This window comes from Schistocerca cancellata, chromosome 2, assembly GCF_023864275.1.
Source record: "Schistocerca cancellata isolate TAMUIC-IGC-003103 chromosome 2, iqSchCanc2.1, whole genome shotgun sequence".
Taxonomy (NCBI): Eukaryota; Metazoa; Arthropoda; class Insecta; order Orthoptera; family Acrididae; genus Schistocerca; species Schistocerca cancellata.
The window spans coordinates 782671217-782694150 of NC_064627.1; the positions used below are offsets into that span (position 1 = coordinate 782671217).

The 22934-nt window shown below is 44.3% G+C and overlaps 1 non-coding gene across 1 annotated transcript; it reads left to right on the top strand.

Annotated features, from left to right (window-relative positions):
• Window positions 1-5191: 5191 nt before the first annotated feature.
• Trnal-caa (transfer RNA leucine (anticodon CAA)) lies at window positions 5192-5266 on the top strand. Its single transcript has one exon. It is a non-coding gene; the product is annotated as a tRNA-Leu (tRNA).
• Window positions 5267-22934: the final 17668 nt, after the last annotated feature.

Here is a 22934-nt window from a genome sequence, read left to right on the forward strand (position 1 = left end):
AAATATCTACCAGTAAACTGTTAAACATTTATATGGTAATAACATCAGTGACTCTCATGATCCGTACCTGAAATTTACTATGGTGGCAGCAGAATGGCAGCACACTCTTCTTCGAACAGGGTACCTCCCAAATCACTCAATAAAGCTTCACGGGAACTCCCTCAAAGCCCTTCATACTATTCCTGTTTAAGTTCTCTGAGTTATGCTACACTTCTGTATAAGCCATACAGGCCTGCTACGGTTCTAGCAACATCCTTCTAAATGCTTTCGATGTCTGTTGTCAAGGTTACATTATAACGACTGCATTATCGTTGCGTCCTCTCAATACATCTGAGTCTTCCTTTAGTCTTCCCTTACACTGATCTTACGTGTTCATCCTACTTCATATTGCTCCTTAGTATTACCTCTATATATTATAACTATGCGATGCCTCACAGATGCTTGCCATTAATTTTGTAAACAGACACTGTCGTGTTCTTTTCTCTTTGTTGTAGGACTTGTATAGTAGTTACCCACATTTCCAGAGAACTTTCATTCATTAAAAGAAATGGAATAGTAAGTATTGCAGAGAAAGAATGCAATGAGCCACAAATAGTTTCAAGAAGCTTTATTTTACTGACATGGCTGATTACGGACCATTATCTCCATCTTCAGATAGCTAAACATGTTCTAGTAGACAATGAGAACTATCAGTTGGACAAAACATGGACACACCACAAACACAATACGTTACCATGCCTAATACGGTATAGGAAAGCCGTTGGCATTCAAAACAATTTCCAGTCGTCTCAGAGTCCTGTTGGTTTTCAAGACAATTTTGACCCTTCTTCCTGCAAAATTGTTCCAAGTTCAGACGACGATAATGTTGGTGGACAGCGCTCACGTACTTTTGCCTCCAAAGTAGGCCACAAATTCTCAATAACAGTGAGATATGGTGACTGCGATGGTTAGTGGAGTTGCGACAATTCGTCTTCGTGCTCACAAAACCAGTGCTGAACGATGTGAGATGTGTTAACAGGGCACTGTTATCTTGGACCGCGGCATCACTATTGGAGAACAAGCACTGTACCATACATAGGATGGACCTGATTAGCCAAAATGGTCACATAATTCTTTGCAGTAATGGGACCTTGCAGAGTAACTGTGTGGCCCATCGAATACCACGATATGGCTGCCCAAATCACGACTGACTCCCCGCCACGTTTCATTTTTGGGACGTAAACTCGGCCAGAAGTTGGAAACACTGTGAAACAACTCATCCAATCAAATGACTTTCTTCCATTCGTCCATTGACCAGGTTTTATGGCTTCGGAACTACTTTCTTCTGTTACGGGCATTTGCGTAACTGATGAATGATTTTGGAATTCCAGTTCGCCCAGCAATTCCCTGCATGTGGAGCTTCCTTCGTGTTGTTTTGCTGCTGACAAGATTCCCGAGTGCGACATTCAGTGCTGCAGTGTGCTTAGCAGCTATGGACCTCTTATTTTTCGTCACAGTCCTTTTTAATGACCGTCTGTCACGATCACTCAACACATACTTTCGTCCGCGTTGTGACTTAGCAGATGATGTTTTTCCGCTCTCCCTCTATGAGGTATAAATCTTCGATATAGCGTCACTTGCAACATCAGACTCTTTGATTATCTTGGTTACGGGAGTGCCCAACACACAATCACGAACAATTGTTCAAGTTTGCTTAGCTCCGACACGATGCATTCAGAACTACACAGTACACTGTTCTGACCGCGCCTGACATTTGCAGTGCACTGAGAACATCGCACAGGAGCTGTTCGTACTCAAATACCACAGTGCAGTTTGCTGATTTTGATAGCACCTGCACTTATGTTCAAGCACGCGTTTCTCGCGCTGTTTTCATGTTTTTGACCACCCCCTGTATTTTCCGGTACATAGTAGCTTCATCAACGAATTAGATGGTACTGATGACCTTATCTGATAAATCATTCATGTGCACTAAGAACATTCTCTGATCCTATTATGTCCTTTTACGATCAGTTGGGGCACGCGCAATATTACTACCGTATCTCTTGATCATTCACCGTCCAGTATAACGAACTCGAAGCCATAAGTAAAAAAATTCAACAGACCAATCATATACCTGCTTAGATATTCCACATGGTTATCTTGTAATAAGTTGACCATTAGGTATAATATGGAAATGTTTTCGGAAAATGAGAAAGAGGGGACCTGTATGTTTACTTAAATCTGCAGTTTGCAAGATATGTACAAATTAAACAAAAAATTTTAACACCGGCGCTGATAACTGTGATCCTCGATGTGGGGCGGCGCGCGTATTCCTGCTTCACGTTTACACTAAATTAATCACAAATTACGTGATATCTCATTTGTTTAGAAAGCTTCTCTCGCTGAAGTTGACGAAAAACTGCATTTACAACTGTTCGTTGCCCATGGGTGATAGCGTGTATTGGTGGTAGCATAATTGGGATAGTCAAGCGTGAGCCACTTGTGGTACATGCCGTCCGAAGGGGTAGTCGTGCATGAACCACCGATAGTCCGAGCTGCCCGATGCAACAGTCGAGTGTGTATAACCGGTGGTAATCGCTGGCATGAACGTGTTAAGGGAAGACTGCGCTATATGGTCCTGAAGTAGACGAACTTCATTGGTAGCTAATTCTGGGCATTTGTTCGTTTCCCCTTTTTGCAAGAGCGGTTGCACAATATACAACGTGATAGTATAAAAAATGTCACCCGTTTTCCTATCAGAACGTTCGGACTACTTATATATGTAAAAGACAGTCCAGTCCTGTGCAACTGGAAAGTTTAGTTTAGAAAGCGCAAGCATTGCCTGCGTGGGGAGCGACTGCTAACACCAAGTTTTTGCAAAGAGCCACAAGTCGCACTCTGTATTTTTTATTTACCGGTTTCGCTCTTCAACTGAACAACAGTATCATCGGAATACGCAGTTAAAAGTTGGCTGACAGCATTGAATATTGCGTTTAAAGTTGGTTAACAAATCTAAAGATTAAATTGGCTGTACTATAGTACTTAAAGTTACGTTTTAAATGCAGTCTTCAATTCTGTCAGTCAACTTTAAATTGTATATTCTGATTATGCTCCTGTTCATTTGAAGAGCGAAACCGGCAAATAAAAAATACAAAGTGTGGCTGGTGGCTGTTTTCAAAAACTGGGGAAGTGTACTGTATCCTATGCGGATATGTCAACATCTATGTTGTCGAGACGGTACTTACAATTACAGAACGCAGCAACGGACATAAACGGCACACAGAATTCTGCCAACCCACTAACTCCACCGTTGAGAGCAAAGCTTAGACCATAGTCACCTAATGAATTACAAAGATGCGATAGTACTATTACAGTCTTCACCATCTTGGTACTCTGTGCGTAAGGAAGCAGCTGAAATCCGGCTTTACAGGAACTTATTAACCACAGTCAGAAGATTTAATTTCAGCACGCACACGACGTACTGATCACGCAGTGTGAACAGGATGTGAACCCAGTGTCTGAGTGGCTATAGGACTACCACTACTAATGGGTTACATTAAAAATATAAAATAAAAGTAGCACAAGTTGAGACATACGACAGCGACTGTGTAGAACTTGTATGACGGACTGCAGCAGTGCTACTTACAGATCGTTTGATTTCGGCTTCAGAAGACTGTGTGCTGTGCATATTGTTTTATGTATTGTAGCATAGTAGGGGAAAATCCGCCATAATGGGACAAATTAATTTTTATTAAGACGATAGTTGCAAAATGCCCTATCGTCGAGTAGTAGCACGGATATTACAATTAGTTCTTTGGGTTGTTGGAAAACCTTATAGCCAGCATATCTGGAGATCAAAGGTCAGTCGTACCTCCAACACTTAAGAATGCATGCACTGTTTGAAAAACAAGCAATTTATATTCGGTATAGTATTGATTCCAGTTCCTGTTAAAACTTACCTCTCTCAAAACACTTGGTTTATTTAGGTCTCCCTTATGAAACATATTCGCATACTCTTTCTCCCTTTCCTAGAGTTTTTCCCTTTGTACGGGGTCCGCTTTTCTCACGAACTGGCACTTTTTTTATTCTATTTTAATTTTCTGACCTCAAGTCTTCCTGTCACCACGCTCGTCATGTAAAGTAAGAGAGGAAAGTTACGTGCCTCTGTCAATCGTGTAAACTCGATTTGCTTGTTATCGTTTATTAAATGTTTGGCTATCGTATTTTCTGAGACTGAGGTTTGGGATCAACCCAGTATCTGAATAAACAAGCGCGGAAAAAAAAAGAAAAAAAAACAGGATTCGATAGGGTCTGAATCACCTCGCTGTTCTATGTATAAAGTCCTCTACATCGGCTAATATATAGTGTTAAATCGAGCCTGAATGTGATTTTCACTCTGCAGCGGAATGTGCGCTGATATGAAACTTCCTCGCAGATTAAAACTGTGTGCCGGACCGAGACTCGAACTCGGGACCTTTGCCTTTCGCAGGCAAGTGCTCTACAATCTGAGCTACCCAAGCACTACTCACGTCCAGCCACACAGCTTTACTTCTGCCAGTGCCTCGTTTCCTAGATTTCAAACTTTAGAGAAGCTCTCCCACGAACCTTGCAGAAATAGCACTTCTGAAAGAAAGGATATTGCGGAAACATGCATTAGCCACAGTCTGGGGGATGTTTCGAGAATGAGACTTTCACTGTGCAGCGGAGTGTGCGCTGATATGAAACTTCCTGGCAGATTCCATGTCTCCGCACTATCCTTTCTTTCAGGAGTGCTAGTTCTGTAAGGTTCGCAGGAGAGCTTTTGTAAAGTTTGTAAGGTAGGAGACGGGGTACTGGCAGAACTAAAGCTATGAGGACGGGGCGTGAGTCGTGATTGGGTAGCTCAGTTGATAAAACAAAACAAAAGAAGAAAAAAAATGTTGGTACAGCACTTACCCGCGAAAGGCAAAGGTCCCGAGTTCGAGTCTCGGTCCGGCACACAGTTTTAATCTCCCAGGAAGTTTCATATCAGCGCACACTCCGCTGCAGAGTGAAAATCTCATTCTGGAAACATCTCCCAGGCTGTGGCTAAGCCATGTCTCCGCACTATCTTTTTTTTTCAGGAGTACTAGTTCTGCAAGGTTCGCAGGAGAGCTTCTGTGAAGTCTGTAAGGTAGGGGACGGGGTACTGGCAGAAATCAGAAATAAAGCTGTGAGGACGGGGCGTGAGTCGTGCTTGGGTAGCTCAGTTGGTAGAGCACTTGCCCGCAAAAGGCAAAGGTCCCGAGTTCGAGTCTCGGTCCGGCACACAGTTTTAATCTGCCAGGAAGTTTCAAATCCAGCCTATTCGTCAAATATGGGGTGTCTAGGAAATCTGCTTTCTCGTATCGCTAGACAACATTCAAACATATTGTATTAATGAGTTTTATTACAAATGTTAAAGATTACGATACTTAACATTGTTCATTACACAGATGTGTCGCAAGGAAAGGGCGACCTGAGAAATAAACAAGATTCTTCAGTATACACGATTCCTAAGTCTCTAATATACAACTCACTAGTCTTGTTGCTGCTGTAGAACTGACGTGGCCAGTAGGGTCCTCTTCACCTAGGGGCCGCTGTTGTTGCGTTGTCGTCCTGGAGAGGGGTCGGTCAGTGTGGTATTGGCGGACCGCTTCCCACAACCATCTCTTCTCTATCGTTCCCGACAGGTGTGCAGGCGCTTGACTTTACGCCGTAACATGCACTATCTGATCAAAGGTATCCTGACACTTACTTTTTTTTGGTCACCAGTCTACTGACTGGTTTGATGCGGCCCGCCACGAATTCCTTTCCTGTGCTAACTTCTTCATCTCAGAGTAGCACTTGCAACCTACGTCCTCAATTATTTGCTTGACATATTCCAATCTCTGTCTTCCTCTACAGTTTTTGCCCTCTACAGCTCCCTCTAGTACCATGGAAGTCATTCCCTCATGTCTTAGCAGATGTCCTATCATCCTGTCCCTTCTCCTTATCAGTGTTTTCCACATATTCCTTTCCTCTCCGATTCTGCGTAGAACCTCCTCATTCCTTACCTTATCAGTCCACCTAATTTTCAACATTCGTCTATAGCACCACATCTCAAATGCTTCGATTCTCTTCTGTTCCGGTTATCCCACAGTCCATGTTTCACTACCATACAATGCTGTACTCCAGACGTACATCCTCAGAAATTTCTTCCTCAAATTAAGGCCGGTATTTGATATTAGTAGACTTCTCTTGGCCAGAAATGCCTTTTTTGCCATAGCGAGTCTGCTTTTGATATCCTCCTTGCTCCGTCCGTCATTGGTTGTTTTACTGCCTAGGTAGCAGAATTCCTTAACTTCATTGACTTCGTGACCATCAATCCTGATGTTAAGTTTCTCGCTGTTCTCATTTCTACTACTTCTCATTACCTTCGTCTTTCTCCGATTTACTCTCAAACCATAATGTGTACTCGTTAGACGGTTCATTCCGTTCAGCAGATCATTTAATTCTTCTTCACTTTCACTCAGGATAGCAATGTCATCAGCGAATCGTATCATTGATATCCTTTCACCTTGTATTTTAATTCCACTCCTGAACCTTTCTTTTATTTCCATCATTGCTTCCTCGATGTACAGATTGAAGAGTAGGGGCGAAAGGCTACAGCCTTGTCTTATATCCTTCTTAATACGAGCACTTCGTTCTTGATCGTCCACTCTTATTATTCCCTCTTGGTTGTTGTGCATATTGTATATGACCCGTCTCTCCCTATAGCTTACTCCTACTTTTTTCAGAATCTCGAACAGCCTGCACCATTTTATATTGTCGAACGCTTTTTCCAGGTCGACAAATCCTATGAAAGTGTCTTGATTTTTCTTTAGCCTTGCTTCCATTATTAGCCATAACGTCAGAATTGCCTCTCTCGTCCCTTTACTTTTCCTAAAGCCAAACTGATCGTCACCTAGCGCATTATCAATTTTCTTTTCCATTCTTCTGTATATTATTCTTGTAAGCAGCTTCGATGCATGAGCTGTTAAGCTGATTGTGCGATAAGTCGCTCACTTGTCAGCTCTTGCCGTCTTCGAAATTGTGTGGATGATGCTTTTCCGAAAGTCAGATGGTATATCGCCAGACTCATATATTCTACACACCAACGTGAATAGTCGTTTTGTTGCCACTTCCCCCAATGAATTTAGAAATTCTGATGGAATGTTATCTATCCCTTCTTCCTTATTTGACCGCAAGTCCTCCAAAGCTCTTTTAAATTCCGATTCTAATACTGGATCCCCTATCTCTTCTAAATCGACTCCTGTTTCTTCTTCTATCACATCAGACAAATCTTCACCCTCATAGAGGCTTTCAATGCATTCTTTCCACCTATCTGCTCTCTCCTCTGCATTTAACAGTGGAATTCCCGTTGCGCTCTTAATGTTACCACCGTTGCTTTTAATGTCACCGAAGGTTGTTTTGACTTTCCTGTATGCTGAGTCTGTCCTTCCGACAATCATATCTTTTTCGATGTCTTCACATTTTTCCTGCAGCCATTTCGTCTTAGCTTCCCTGCACTTCCTATTTATTTCATTCCTCAGCGACTTGTATTTCTGTATTCCTGATTTTCCCGGAACAAGTTTGTACTTCCTCCTTTCATCAATCAACTGAAGTATTTCTTCTGTTACCCATGGTTTCTTCGCAGCTACCTTCTTTGTACCTATGTTTTCCTTCCCAACTTCTGTGATGGCCCTTTTTAGAGATGTCCATTCCTCTTCAACTGTACTGCCTACTGCGCTATTCCTTATTCCTATATCTATAGCGTTAGAGAACTTCAAACGTATCTCGTCATTCCTTAGTACTTCCGTATCCCACTTCTTTGCGTATTGATTCTTCCTGACTAATGTCTTGAACTTCAGCCTACTTTTCATCACTACTATATTGTGATCTGAGTCTATATCTGCTCCTGGGTACGCCTTACAATCCAGTATCTGATTTCGGAATCTCTGTCTGACCATGATGTAATCTAATTGAAATCTTCCCGTATCTCCCGGCCTTTTCCAAGTATACCTCCTCCTCTTGTGATTCTTGAGCAGGGTATTCGCTATTACTAGCTGAAACTTGTTACAGAACTCAATTAGTCTTTCTCCTCTTTCATTCCTAGTCCCAAGCCCATATTCTCCTGCAACCTTTTCTTCTACTCCTTCCCCTACAACTGCATTCCAGTCGCCCATGACTATTAGATTTTCGTCCTCCTTTACATACTGCATTACCCTTTCAATATCCTCATACACTTTCTCTACCTGTTCATCTTCAGCTTGCATGTATACCTGAACTATCGTTGTCGGTGTTGGTCTGCTGTCGATTCTGATTAGAACAACCCGGTCACTGAACTGTTCACAGTAACTCACCCTCTGCCCTACCTTCCTATTCATAAAGACACTGACTAGTGGAAGTAAATATGGGGCATGCCCACCCTTCGTCTTTATGACGCCTTGAACTGTGCCAGGAACACTAACACTACCGATGTGGTATCCAAACGTTGTGGAGCAATGGCGTCTATGCTTCCTCAGCAGCCGAAACCAGAGAAAGTTGTGATGTTAGATGTTGGGGTCTGAAGTAGAGTCGACATCCTAAGTCATCCTAAAGTTTCTGTGTTGGATTCCGGACTCTAGGTTGTCCAGTCCATCCAGGAATGTTGTTACCCACAAATCCTTGCCTCATAGATGCTGCATCAGGACAGAGTTAATTGTCATACTAACACAAACAGTCGTCGTCTCTGACTCTCCCACCACTGTCCACAGAATACAAGAGTTCAGCTTCTTCTTAAGGGCAATAAGGAGACGATACGTTAACCACGAGAAACACCCTCTGTACTTCTCTGCTCCCACTGTAGATGAAAGTAGGTAACGTTCCCCAGGCATTCGCCAAACTCAAACCCTTCCGTCAGATTTACACAGGGCATAGCGTGATTGATCACTCTAAATTACTCGTTTACAGTCATCTACTGTCCAATGGCGTCGATCTCTACACCACCTCAATCATCGCTTAGGACTGACAGCAGAAATCTGGATGATGACCAACTGCTCAACCATTCTACCTCGTTTCGTGTAACTCCCTATGCACAGTAGTTGTGCTGCCAGTACTGCTTGTAGCGCTACGCAACTAACAATTGGACCCTTCCACAGATTTAACTCGATTTTTTACATCCGTCCTCCGCAATGCTCGACGGTCCTTGTCCAACAGTACATGAGTTTTGTCTGGCTTTGGTTTAGCTGCGGCTGTTCCTTCGTGTTTCCACTTCACAATTACGTCACCAGCAGTCGACTTGGAGAGATTTAGACGGGTTTAAATGTCTCTAATGGATTTGTTACTCAGCTGACATACAATGGTTATTTCGGATTCGAAGTTACTTAGCTTTAGTGACAGACAAAGTCTGCTGTTACTCCTTCTCTACTGAGAACTGAACAGCCCTCTCCTCCTTCTATGCTCACGGGTCTGCCTCTTGTTACATCTAGTGCTCAATTCAGTTGCATGTAGTGGTCAGTTCCGCACTACAAGGGCGTCAGTATACTTGTGATCAGATACTGTATCAGTATTCCATACTCATTCAGTGTTTGTAGACTGTTCCAAAAATAATTGTAGTCAATATGGGTCAGGATACAGAAGAATGCTGAAGATTAGATGGGTAGATCACGTAACTAATGAGGAAGTATTGAATAGGATTGGGGAGAAGAGAAGTTTGTGGCACAACTTGACCAGAAGAAGGGATCGGTTGGTAGGACATGTTCTGAGGCATCAAGGGATCACCAATTTAGTATTGGAGGGCAGCGAGGAGGGTAAAAATCGTAGGGGGAGACCAAGAGATGAATACACTAAGCAGATTCAGAAGGATGAAGGTTGCAGTAGGTACTGGGAGATGAAGAAGCTTGCACAGGATAGAGTAGCATGGAGAGCTGCATCAAACCAGTCTGAGGACTGAAGACCACAACAACAACAACAATGGGTCAGGAAATACATAATAAGGGCAAAGATATAAAGCATTTCAAACTATTAATAAACATTCTGCAGGGCATATTTATTTATTTGTCGTGGTCTATAAACACTATCATGGTGGAGGACCTTCAGACATTTGTAATGAGTCCATGTAAACACTGATTACGATATAAATCTCATCAACAATGAATTGCACTGATAAATAAGCACACCAGACAAAAAAAATCACCAGCTCTAGCCTGTGTAAAAGCGGCAGTTCGGCGAGAAAGAGTGTCCACAAGCTTCTCCAGGTATTCGAAATTCAGATGAAGCCACACATTGGTCATTGGACGCCTTAGAGCAACAGACTGGGGGGAAGTTGAGTGCTACCTTTCCAGATAGTCTCAGACCGTTTCTGTGGGATTACGACCGGGTGATTCAACAAGTAAATAGATGTGTGATAAGGGGCTTGAGACTTACAAGGGGAGGCCACGACGTTTGGAACGCAGATTTACTGTAAACTTCGTACACTCGTAGTACTCCATGAGGACAACAAAATGTGTAAGCAGTAGAGCGTGCTTCTCAAGCGTTACTGAGAAAATCGCAAGATAATTTCGGTCGTCGAATATACATCTGTGCGTGGCCATTTGAACCATGCAGCGACTGTAGCCGAGTGGTGACGGCACGGTAGCTCAGCGTGTTCGGTCAGAGGGTAACGTGCCCTCTGTAATAAACATACTGAGTTAATCAATCATCAACGAACTTAAACGGATGTCTACGACGTCCGCCCCGAGCAGACGCAACGAACAAAAGCGAACAAAATGAGATTAAAAAAAAGCGTGTTCGGTCAGAGCGTTAGCTTCCCTTTCTAATAAAAAAAACTGTACGAACGGATGAACGAACAAACTGAACGGGTGTCATCGGACGTCCGCCCTGAACAAATTCAGCGAACAATGTCAAACAAAATGTTTTTTTAAGACGCTACTAAAATACACTCGATACTGCATAAATAAATATTGAGCGCCGATTTTTAAGGAAATACTGCGTTACGCATGGTTTGCTTCCAAACTATCGTCTGAAAGAGAGGTTTCTGAAAATGTTAACAAGGTTTGTTTTTCCACAGAAAACGTCAAAAGACGTTCGTATGCGGAAATATAGCATTTATTCAATGGAGCTGGTGCCGTTTAACTTTATGTTCTCCATGTTTTTACGAAAAATACCATCCTGCAGCTTGTACTCGTAATGTCGAAAGCGACGATTAATTGTACATCTTTCGAAAGCCGTATGTGCCGGTCAAAACTTGTAGGTAACAAGTCGTTTCGGGCTCCTTCCAGGTATAAGAGATTTCTCAAATCACGGACAAGCATACATTTTTAGTATGACTTTTCGCATTTGGTCGTTTACTAGTCGATAGTTATGAATGTTACATTATTTGTGATAGTAAAAATTAGTAGACTGCCAAATATCATATTTAATAAAATTTCATCCGATTACACGTACTTTCCCCATTATATCAGTTGTAATATAAATAATAAAGAAAATGACTGTGTAGAAAATAAAAAAAACTGACGAACGCAACTCGATCCAGCGATCCCGCGGCTTGAACGCCAAACACTTTTTTTTTTTTTTTTTAAAAAGACATTTTGTTCTATATTGTTCGTTGAATTTGTTCAGGGTGGACATCCAATGACACCCATTCAGTTTGTCGATGATCCGTTCGCTCAGTTTTTTTATTATAAAGGGTAGCTAACGTTCTGACCGAACACGCTTTTTTTTTTAATCTCATTTTGTTCGTTTTCGTCCGTTGTATCTGCTCGGGGCGGACGTCGAAAGACACCCATTTCAGTTCGTTGTTGATCCATTACCTCACCTTTTTTTATTACAGAGAGCAGCTAGCCCTGTGACCAAACACGCTGAGTTACCGTGCCGGCAGTTGAGCTACCGTGCCGGCACCACTCGGCTGTAGCCGTTTTATGGTTAAAATGGCCACGCACTGCTTACACATTTTGTTGTCCTCATCGAGTACTACGATTGTACGAAGTTTGCAGTCAATCCGCGTTCCAAACGTCGTGGCCTCTCCTTGTTAGTCAAATCAGGAGCGTATGCGTGCCGCCCTGTAAACACGGCTGTAGTCACTTAAGTAGTCGGGGATGTTCACCACAAGTTTTTAATTGTAATGTGGAAGAATGAGGAACATTAGGTGACCGAGATTGTTGAAATAAACAACAACGTTCATGTTCACAGAGGTCTGAGTGCACTCAAGTCATGATACGAATGACTTATGACCTGCTGCACATAAGAAATAAAAAGGGTCACAGAACTACCTGCAGTCTGACCTACCGGGTGTTTATAACTACAGTCGTTAATGTGGAACCGATTTACGCTGGGAAAAAATTAGTTCCAATTTTGGCCACCAGGGGAAAATCTGGCTCTGTACACTGTTTGTATTGCGGAATGACACTCTTACTGTCATTTGACAAGCCATAACGCGTGTGAACGGTATGGCTATCGAGAAAAGAGTCCGTGTGCTGTTAGGGAAACTGTAATATGCGAACGGCAGCAGTTACAATACTTCATTGAGAGAGTATTACCGACTGAAAGATCTGAGGGGAGACTCGATCTCATTAACTGGTTTAAAGAAGATGATGATGAAATTCAAAAACACTGGTTGGCTCGGTGTGGCACCTGCAAGAGGAAGGCGTTCTGTCCCAGTGGAAGTTCATGACGAGGTCTCTGTTGCTGTAATTGACCATGCAGCGCGTGTCCCGGGTAATACCTGCCCGTGCAGTGTGTGTGTCCCATGGTCAGCAGTATGGGAAATTTTACTGGTCTATATTACACTGCTACTCGTAAAAGATCCCGACGGTGCAGAAACTGAAACTTCATTGTCCGCAGCAACGTTCTGAACGCTCTTCGGTTTCTGGCAGGGGTCGAAGTTGATGACATGTGGCCTGGCAATATTCTGTGGAGTAACGAGGCACATTTTACACTCCTGGAAATGGAAAAAAGAACACATTGACACGGGTGTGTCAGACCCACCATACTTGCTCCGGACACTGCGAGAGGGCTGTACAAGCAATGATCACACGCACGGCACAGCGGACACACCAGGAACCGCGGTGTTGGCCGTCGAATGGCGCTAGCTGCGCAGCATTTGTGCACCGCCGCCGTCAGTGTCAGCCAGTTTGCCGTGGCATACGGAGCTCCATCGCAGTCTTTAACACTGGTAGCATGCCGCGACAGCGTGGACGTGAACCGTATGTGCAGTTGACGGACTTTGAGCGAGGGCGTATAGTAGGCATGCGGGAGGCCGGGTGGACGTACCGCCGAATTGCTCAACACGTGGGGCGTGAGGTCTCCACAGTACATCGATGTTGTCGCCAGTGGTCGGCGGAAGGTGCACGTGCCCGTCGACCTGGGACCGGACCGCAGCGACGCACGGATGCACGCCAAGACCGTAGGATCCTAGGCAGTGCCGTAGGGGACCGCACCGCCACTTCCCAGCAAATTAGGGACACTGTTGCTCCTGGGGTATCGGCGAGGACCATTCGCAACCGTCTCCATGAAGCTGGGCTACGGTCCCGCACACCGTTAGGCCGTCTTCCGCTCACGCCCCAACATCGTGCAGCCCGCCTCCAGTGGTGTCGCGACAGGCGTGAATGGAGGGACGAATGGAGACGTGTCGTCTTCAGCGATGAGAGTCGCTTCTGCCTTGGTGCCAATGATGGTCGTATGCGTGTTTGGCGCCGTGCAGGTGAGCGCCACAATCAGGACTGCATACGACCGAGGCACACAGGGCCAACACCCGGCATCATGGTGTGGGGAGCGATCTCCTACACTGGCCGTACACCACTGGTGATCGTCGAGGGGACACTGAATAGTGCACGGTACATCCAAACCGTCATCGAACCCATCGTTCTACCATTCCTAGACCGGCAAGGGAACTTGCTGTTCCAACAGGACATTGCACGTCCGCATTTATCCCGTGCCACCCAACGTGCTCTAGAAGGTGTAAGTCAACTACCCTGGCCAGCAAGATCTCCGGATCTGTCCCCCATTGAGCATGTTTGGGACTGGATGAAGCGTCGTCTCACGCGGTCTGCACGTCCAGCACGAACGCTGGTCCAACTGAGGCGCCAGGTGGAAATGGCATGGCAAGCCGTTCCACAGGACTACATCCAGCATCTCTACGATCGTCTCCATGGGAGAATAGCAGCCTGCATTGCTGCGAAAGGTGGATATACACTGTACTAGTGCCGACATTGTGCATGCTCTGTTGCCTGTGTCTATGTGCCTGTGGTTCTGTCAGTGTGATCATGTGATGTATCTGACCCCAGGAATGTGTCAATAAAGTTTCCCCTTCCTGGGACAATGAATTCACGGTGTTCTTATTTCAATTTCCAGGAGTGTATATTACAGGGTGCAGTAAAAACACAAAACTCCTTAATTTGGGCTACTGTTAAACCGTCGGCTGGGCACGAAAAGCCATTGCACTCGCCGTACGTGACTGTGTGGTGCGGATTCACAAGCACGTCTATTCTCAGTTCGTTCTTCTTTGAAGATAATAGCCTGCACGGTATCAAAACCTCCTTGTACGGCATGTGTTTCCGGCTTCGGAGGAACAGAACTGTGTGGAAACCGCTGTCGTCATGCAAGATGGTACAACATCTCATGTCACTCGCCCAGTGATAGAGCTGCTCAGTACAGCCTTCCATGAACGTGTTATCTTCAGAGGCGTTCCAGATGCATGATCTGCAAGATCACCCGCTCTGAATCCATGTGAATTTTGACTCTGGGGATATCTATAATGCGTTGCCAGGGACACATTCGGTCTTTTTCACGATCTGGAGGCCAGTATACAACAATACGTTGCCCTGATTCCATGGGAACTGCTGATCGCGTCGTTTTACGGATGCAGTGTCCCGCCGACGTCTCCGGTGCTCATATTGAACAAACTGAGTAAGCGGTGGTTAATAATAAAACCAAAATTACGTCTTTCTCACTTGTTTGTACTCTTCTGTCCGCATCTCATTCCTAAACTACTATGTATGGAAACATACGTCTTTTTTGCATTCACATCACCAGATTTGCACCTGATGGCCAACATTGTAATTAATTTTTTTACATCATAAATCGGCTCCGCATTAACACATTAGTATATGTACCAAGTTTACCATACGGTAATTACAGCCCACAGTGAACCTCCGTGAGCAGATGTACTGTACCTTAATTATAACCACCCAGTACTTGCTCCATACGCTGTGGACCAAATGTCTCTTTGAAGCTCCACACCTTGCATCGTCCGAAAAGACGCAAAATCTCTACTCTTCTGCCCACACTACGTACTTCCAGTCAGCTAATGTCCAGTTTCTGTGCCGTCTGGCCCATCTAAGAAGTGCAGAGCTATGTATTCTCATATCAAGAGCACCCAAGCACTTGCATTTTATCGGAATTAAACAAGGCTCAATGAATCAATTATAGCTAATTTTTCAGGTGAAATTTCAGCTTGACGGACTCCCGACCTAAGGGGCCCGGGTTCGATTTGTGGCTGGGTCGGGGATTTTCTACGCTCAGGGACTGGTTGTTGTGTTGTCTTCATCATCATTTCATCCCCATCCGGCGCGCAGGTCGCGCAATGTGGCGTCGAATGTAATAAGACTTGCACCAAGGCGGCCGGACCTGCTCCGTGAGGGGCCTCCCGGCCAATGACGCCAAACGTTCATTTCCATTTTTTCAGGTGAAATTTAATCTATACCATTGGCGTTAACTATATAGTTCCCCTTTAGCTCTTCCATCGAATTCCCACAGAGCTTGATGCATCATTTCAAATCACTCGTTTCTTGTCATCCATTTGGCTTATGAAGAGCTACTCGAGTATTGCGCCCCATTCTTTTTAACTCCTTGGGCGTAGTCATTGGGTTACCTGGACTGCTTGTTACACTTTGTAAATGATGAGTGATTGCTATGGCTGATTTTACATGATTTTCTACAACTATCCTCCATAATGCTCGACGGTCCCTATCCAGCAGTACATGAGATCTGTCTGGTTTTGGATAACTCTGGTTCTTCAAAAATAGCTCTGAGCACTATGGGACTTAACATCTGAGGTCATCAGTCCCGTAGAACTTAGAACTACTTAAACCAAACTAACCTAAAGACATCACACACATCCATGTCCGAGGCAGGATTCGAACCTGCGACCGTAGCGGTCGCGCGGTTCCAGACTGAAGCGCCTAGAACCGCTCGGCCACACCGACCGGCTTTCTGGTTCTTCTTTCGTGTTTCCACTACAGAATCACATCACCATCTGTTCATTCGAGAAACTTTATAAGGGTGTAAGTGTCCCTGGTCGATGTGTTACTCGGGTGACATCCAATGATTAGTTCACGTCCGAAGACATCGAGCTTTCCTGAGCGACCCATCCTTGTGTTACTGAGTCTCTACTCGCAACACAGACCTCCCACTCATTTTATACGTGTGGGTCCGCGAAACGTGACATTCAATGGTCAGTTCCGCATTACATCGGAGTGTCCGGGTACTTTTGACTAGATAGTGTATTTCTTCGTTTACAACGCCATATCGTCTAATGTTATCTTCGAATCGAAACTTTGAACTTGTAAAATAACGTTCAATGTCAGTTTCAATAAAACCTTCACTGATGAGCCAAAATAGCGTGACCATCGCATACCGCAAGAGTGTATGGCGCTTGATGCCCTTGCGGTCAGATGACGCTGTAAGAAAAGTATACAGGGTGGTCAGAAACAGTCTGAAAAACTCGTAATGGTGTTGAAGGGTATGTTGTTCTGAGAAATAGTAAGAAAAAATTCGATACGTTGCGCCATTCCCGAGTCAGTATTGAAGTTAGTCAATCAGGACGTTGTGCCCGCAGATTCACGCGGCCCGACAGATGCAATTAGTGTCAGTTATTCTCAAAGCATAGATGATAGCACATGAGACTGCTCGGCCTTTGGCTCAGGTTCGATCCTTGGTACCGTGCCATGTCCTTAGGAAACTAACGAAGAACACGTTGGCGACACCTTCTACAGCGGGCCGCCTGAATTTACGCAGCTAAGGCCTGATCGGCTAACTTCAATTCCAATGAACTCGGAAACGGCGCCACGCGTAAATTTTTTTTTCGGAACCGTTATTTCCCACCACAACACCCTTACAAGCTTTTAAGATTGTTTCTGACCACCCTGCCTAAATGGAGTAGAGACGAATGGGGAACTATTCTACTGACATAAGTATCTTTGACAAAGGGCAGATTATAAATGTCCGGCGTCTGGAAACGACCATTTCAAAAACGGTGATCCTGGTCAGTTGCTGTGCTACTGTCGTGAACGTTTATGGAAAGTGGTTTGAATGACAGTTAAAATACAACTGTGCAACAAAGTGTTTGACATCCACGCCTCATCACAGTACATGGAGGTCGGAAGCCCGTCCGCTCTGTAAAGCAGTATAGGCAGCAGTCTGACAGATCTGACATCAGAGTACAATGGTGGCATTTCGTTCTGCTAGTGTTTCGGAGCACACCACGGCCGCCCATTGATGAACATGGAGCTCCGCAGCAGACCCCTGCATGTTATACTGACTCAACATCATCATCAAGCACTATCTAAATGGGACGATCGGAATTGGATTTTGGATCAGTGTAAACGCGACCTCTTGTCGGATGAATCACGGTTCTTATTGCACCAAGTGGACGATCGTGTCCGAAGCGCCTTCATCGACGCGTATAGCTATTCGAAACACTCACCGCGTCACAAACGTAGGCCTTGGGGGATGGGGGGGAGGGAGGGTGGGTGATGTATGGGAGACATTCACTTGAACTTCCAAGGGACTTATAGTAGTAATCGAAGCCATTATGCGAGCTGTGCACCACATGAACATCATAGCAGATCCCCTCATAGTTGAAGTCGATGTGACAGTGATGGCACCATCTAGCAGGATAGGATAACTGGCCTTGTCATAATGCCATAACTGTGATAGTGAACTAAGGATGATATCTTGGCAACCAAACTCACCGGATCTGAACCCAGTGGAACAATATCTGACGCTATCGGGGCCATGTCGGAGTCAAGAAACTTACTATCCCTGATTCATGGGAATTTCATGACCTGGTAGATATCTCGTGCTACATACCTATAGTGATATACCAAGGACTTTCTGACTATGCGTCACGCAAAACCGCTGCTGTATCACTTCCATAGGTCGAACTGACGCTACTAAGCAGATGGTCATAATGTTTTGTCTTATCAAATTGGTTCAAATGGCTCTGAGCACTATGGGACTCAACATCTTAGGTCATAAGTCCCCTAGAACTTAGAACTACTTAAACCTAACTAACCTAAGGACATCACACACACCCATGCCCGAGGAAGGATTCGAACCTGCGACCGTAGCAGTCCCGCGGTTCCAGACTGCAGCGCCAGAACCGCACGGCCACCGCGGCCGGCTTTTGTCTTATCACTGTGAGCCCTGCTTAGGTATAAGTTCTACCGAAACAGACACTACCCGTTGTTATAAGTTTTGATCTAATGATGGCACTAGTTGAAACGACATTATAAATAAACAAATGTTCTAAGCGATCTAGGCAACTTTATTCACAAAACGTATACCGGGTGGCTATGATTAATCTGACAATGTCCCGCGTATTGCAGTGCGGTCTGCGTACACTACAGGACGCTGTATCGTCAGAGATACGTTCGACAAATGGTTTGTTCGCCCGAGTATGCTGAAAAAAATAAAGTTCTACTTTATGCAGCCAGGTAAAAACATGGCGCTGTAAACAGTCAGAAGGCGGTGTGGGTGCAGGTAAAGAAAAGAAACGATCAGACACATGATAACGGTTTTTTGGCACGTTTGCACAAGTTACAACATGTGATCAATATTGTCTTCGCTGAAATCAGAGCGATATGTCGTTGTACGCTATACTTTAGATCAGGAAGAGTCTGGGTACATACCTGATAGACAAGATCTTTCAGATACCCCACAAGCAGACTTCACATGGATTTAGGTCGGCGGATCTGGAAGACCACACATCTTGAAATCGCCTACAAATGATTCGGTCGTTAATCTATCACCTGTAAAGCGATATATGGTGGCATGAAAATAGGGGTGTGGGCGCAGTTGCGTTCTTACAAAGTTGGAATCACCTGTTGCACAATGAGGTCCGTATAACGTGCAGATGTACTGTCCATCTAAGACGCCCGCGATGTGTCATCTCCTCGAAGAAAAACGGACCGAGAATGATGGAGCTTGTGAAACCACACTACATAGTCATATGAGCTGAGTGCAGTGGATGTTCTTGCACGACATGTGGCGGAGTAGAGCCCCATAAGCGACAGTCCTGTGCATTCCAGGCAATGTGCAGAGTAACATGTGCCTCGACTGTCCAAAGAATATTACCCGGCCACATCTTGTCCATTAACATGAGAGCAAAAAAAAACGAAGGGCAAAGTCACGGCGTTGTAGTCTATCTTGGGGCTTGATTTGGTGCACATATTGAATCATGTATGGATACTATCGTAAAGTGAGCCACAAAATATTTTGAACTGCGGACCATTTCCGTGACACACTTTGAACATTGGCTGAAGAATTTGAGACATGTGCTGCACGGTCGGCTAAAGCAACAACAACTTCGTAAATAGCTTTCACAAGCTGCGACATTGTCGCAAATAAAACAGTGAGCCGTATGTACAAAACTTCCTTTAATTTACGTCTATGGTCACAAACTTTTTGTTAACAGATTACCGGTTTCGGTCTATAATGACCATCATCAGATCTGTTTTATAAAAACAAAGTCCTATGGCTGCAGTACATTAGGACTTTGTTTTTATAAAACAGATCTGATGATGGTCATTATAGACCGAAACAGGAAATCTGTTAACAAAACGTTTGTGACCACAGACGTAAATTAAAGGGAATTTTCGTAAACAGCTCCTTTGGGAATGGGCCACCTACCTCTCCCTGCTGCACCACCTAATTTTCCTGTTTTTTCAAATTTCTTGATGATATTCGTTAGCCCATTTATTGACATGGAGACTCTTCACAGCTGTTTCTGTCGGCGATGTCCCCGCAGTGCACCGCTGCTGTTGTTGCCGTATGATAAAGCAACTCCACCAGCATTGCACGGTCTTTCTTCTCAATACCCATTGCGTTTCATATGGAAAACTTCAACCTTCTTAAACATTTAAACCAATAATCACTTCACAAGAAATCAACACGTGCCGCCAACCGACAAACAGCGTACTGACGTCAAAAAAGGAAACGTTTCACATTCTGATTGCTTACAGCGCCTCGGTTTCAGCTGGTGGCAGAAAGTGGAACTATTATTTTTTCGCCATACTCCATGAACACACTGATTAATGAACACATCTACAATCTTCCAACGTCCTGCGATGCATACAGTTCGCACTGCACGACTTCGGAACACTGTCAGTTTGATTATGACCACTTGGTATCTACAATGATCGCAGACTCCGTCAGGAAATTTATTTCCTTAGTAATCATCTCCACGTCTCATAAGCAACCTGGCAAAGTACTGAGCTGTACGAGCAGATCCATTTCTATTCGAACATAGAAAATCGTATATTCTGAGAAGCTACCCATGTAGTTGTTCCCCCTGAGGCAAACCGAGAATTCACAAGAAGTTATTTGCTTAGAGTCCCACCACGCAGAGGCTTTGAAATTCAGTTTTATGATCTCTGTGACTGTATTGTCTTTTGCTAGCGAATTTGTGTGAAGCTACCATTGTAAACACTGAGACCTACTGCTGAGTCCGCAGTTGAAAGCTACGGAATAAACTCACGGCAAACAATTGAACTCCGAATTCCACGAAGCTCCCCTCAATTAGAGCCATTGTTTCGCTAGCGCTTGATAGCTTTCCAAGTATCAGCACACGGCGGTTTGCAGCCCGCAACGGCGCCTGGTCGGCTTGCAACCTGCGGCGCGAGTCTGGCCGCCCACGCTAACAGCGGACTCTGAGGCTGAACTTAACATCGCGGCCGCAGTGTTGCCCCAGCGCCTGGCTCGCTGATTAATTAGCCCCGCCTGTGCGCAGCGGGGCGCTGAAAATGTCCACACACCTGCACCCTCGCTGCAAAGTTCGTTGTTTATCGCGTGCAGGTATGAAGCCCTTTGTCCTCCTGTCTTAATACAACAAACCGTGGTATGTGCTTTCTCAAGCGTTACTGCACAAGACCCTTTAGTGAGCAATTTAGTCGGAAAAACGTTGCAGTATCCTGAATAGTGTCGTTTCTCGTACCAGTCTGGAATCCTTAACATTAGACTTGCGATACATGTGTGTGTGTGTGTGTGTGAGTGTGTGTGTGTGTGTGTGGTTTAAGCTCGTTCAGCTGCGTGGTTATCACCCCACTAGCAAAAATGATTAGAGACGACCGATGTTAAAAATCTAAAGTCGAAAATCTAAAACAAAAAAGGTAAAATTGAATCTCAGTCAAATATCAGTGTCTTTCACTCTCACTCATGTCCATCTATACAACCACAGTATCGCCCTAACTGTAAAACGTTGCCACTTCAGTTATTATTATAAAAAGGGTTGAAAAATGGATAAAATAAGAATAAAGCTAAAGTAAGGACACATTATTGTACTCCTAGCTGGTCACTGACCAAAGAGATAACATAGCAAAAACTCCTCTCTAATATTATAAGCAGTTACAGACAATTCACAGTATCTCAAAATCTCTACCACATTCATCTTACTGTCAGTTGAAATAGAGGGCAGATCTACAGATAAATCAACCTCTGGCCTCTTGTGTGAATATAAAACACGGTGAATAAAAATGAGGTGCTTTGTTACCTGTACACAAACATTCGAGTGTCCTCTCGCTGAGGCAAGAAGCCTTGGGTCGTAGTAACACTGTGTCCTACATACAGGCGAATGAGAAATATTTCATCTACACGGTGTGACTGGAATTGTTGACTTTGCTAGTCACAGCTTTTATCCGTCGCTTCCATCCATCTTCCTTTCCATCCATGCAAGACTTCATACCTCAACAGCGAGGTAACAGCGTACAGGGAGAGAATAGTGATTATCATCACACGGCTTCTTCGCTGCCCCAACTGCTAATTCGTTAGTCTGAATTCTCATTTTTCCTTGTATCCCACGAGGACGAAATCTACTTTCCCAAGTAGAGAAGTGTGTCATGAATACTCTAGACTACTTTATCTACGAGTAAAAGTGTTATGGGGATTCAAGGACACTCTGGGAATCAGAAAAGGTAAGGAGTTTTCCGTCCTAAATACCTTTCATATTTCCCTGTACCATCAAGACTGGCTGTGATACTACCACACAATACATTGTTTGGGTAAACGGATATTGAGAACACGCTAAGAGGAAACCTTCGAGCTGCCTAGACAGTTCCCCTGCTTCGACCCATCTGTGAATACAGCCATATAGTTGCAGTGCTCATTAATAGACTGATGTTTATTGCAACTGCAACCCCAAAAAGGTCGTATACAACAACCGTCAAATTTTCATGAAGTATAAGACATGCTTCGATGAGCAAATCATTAGCATTTCAGCGCTACCACACAAATTAGGTATGAATAACGGCATCTACATTCTCTCGAAAATAAAGACTACGCAACGGATTTCTCATTCAGAAATCACATTTTAACGTTTGTGAGAAGATTGTTTTAAACCTTGTGCGAGAAGGAGAAACGGCTGCCAGCACAGAATCAACAGCGACAGAATCGCGACTCATCGAGACTGCAGTTCATCATTCCGCTATATTGGACTTGACTGTTCAGCGGATATGGAATCGCAGGATCTCAGTAGTCCAACTTCTCTAGCACCTGAGAGAACATATTTATTCTTCACTTAGCCCTGCGATAACGTACAGTGATAGCATGTGCCTTGAGTCTGTAAATGGCCTTGTTTGGAGCAAAACAAGTTGATGTGTCCCGCGTGGTGACACACACTCAATAACTGATTTTCCCAGGTTTTGTCAGTTATCAATTATTTTCACTCCACACAAAAATGAAAA